Below are 2010 nucleotides of genomic sequence, written 5' to 3' on the forward strand. Positions count from 1 at the left end.
CACACATCTATTAACTTTATTCTAAATAGTAATAATGTTTGTGTATGATGTATATATTAAGATTTGTGTATATATGTATGTGTATGTGTGTGTATGTGTGTATATAAGTGTGTGTACGGATTACTGCGTTTGTGTGTGTGCGTCTGTGTGTGTGTATGTGTTGTGTTGTGTGTGTTGTGTGCGTGTAATTCAATTCCATCTTTATAGACATCTATATGAAGTTTTTTTTTATATAAACAACTCTGACTTATTAAGAAAAGATTTTAAAAACTCTTATAAATAATGATGATGATGATGATGGCAGTGATGATGATGATGATGACGACAGCAGTGGTGATGATGACGATGACGGCAGTGGTGGTGATGATGATGATGGTGATGATGGAGGCTACGGAGATGATTATCAGGATGAGGATGATAATGGAGCTGACGATTATGATGATGATGATTGTGATGAAGATGATGTTAAATATAATAAAGACTGATAATGATAATAACGATGGTGATAAAGTAGATTACGATGATGAAGAAGAAGAAATCAGATTTATAATAACAACAACAACACTAGCAACAAGTAGCAAAGTTTTGCAACAACAATAAATTAGCCACCCCAACTTATGTTGTACAAACATCATCATCAACAACAACAACAACAACATAACATCATCAACACAACAACAACATCATCATTATCATTATCATCATCAACAACAACAACAATATAACTTAACATCATCAACACAACAAGACAACAACATCAACAACAACATCAACAACAACAACAAACACCATCCATAGCATAACATCAACCATAATAACAAATACAAATATACAGAAAAGCCAGCTGTTTGTAACCTGAAACTCGCTACCATAATGCCATTTTCAAGAATTAACTCCTCCTACATTTTAGGCATTTGACCAATCATATTTTATATCATAAAAGTGCCAGACTCTGATTGGTTACGTTAGCATTGAACTACTACATACTGCATTACACTTTACATAATAATACATATACTTGTTGTATGTATGTATGTATATATATATTTTATATGTATATATATATATATATATATATATATAATGCCCATTTATTTATACAAATATATACATTATATTGAAGTTTGTATAGAATATTACATAGAAAAGTATTGTTCTTTTTCTACCCAAAATGTTCATTTTATTGTTTGTAAATGTTTTTCTATAGACAGGTAAATGTTTTATCACTAAAAAGAGTTGTAAAATACTATTTCTGAACAACTTTCTTGTATTTTAATTGGAATTTGATTGAATTTTAATTTGTTTGTTGATGAACATGCCAGCTCTATAATGGTCTAAAATTTTAATTATGAGTTTCATAGGACGTTTTGGTAATAATATTAAAAAATTAATTGACATCTCGTTAGAGTTTAAAACTCATCCTAACGGAGTATAAGATTGAAGTTTACTTTTATCGAGGGAAGAATCGATTTTCATTTTAATTTTTAAACAAAACTCCGTGTTAAATTTCGTTATTATTGCAAAACTTTTTATTTCGGGGGGAGGTGGAGAATTTTAATTACATTATTTTCAAGTTGAGCACTTAGTACAAAGTACAGTACTCAAAATTTTAAATTGAGGTTTCGTCTGGCCGGATTATACATTAAAATAAAAAACTTTCAATTGTCAGCCATAGACCATGAAAGTTAGAAAATCTCACTTTTCAACAATTAAATTAAAAAAACTGTGCCTAAAAAGTAAAAAGTGAAAGTTTAATGACATTGTGTTCAGTGATTGATTGACTACCAACAAACAGAAAGACCCTCATACATTGCTGCCCATACAAACAATACAACAAACAACACAATACACTCTCAGTAATTAATAATAGCACAACTCCACAAAAAGTACAACAAAAGTAAAAGTACAAACAACAACATCAACAAATAGTATATACAATAATTAGCACTACACAAGTACTATCACAACATCCCAGCAACATGCAGGCATATCAGATGCTTGGTTGTCAGA

The sequence above is a fragment of the Helobdella robusta genome (assembly GCF_000326865.2).
Source record: "Helobdella robusta unplaced genomic scaffold HELROscaffold_2, whole genome shotgun sequence".
Taxonomy (NCBI): Eukaryota; Metazoa; Annelida; class Clitellata; order Rhynchobdellida; family Glossiphoniidae; genus Helobdella; species Helobdella robusta.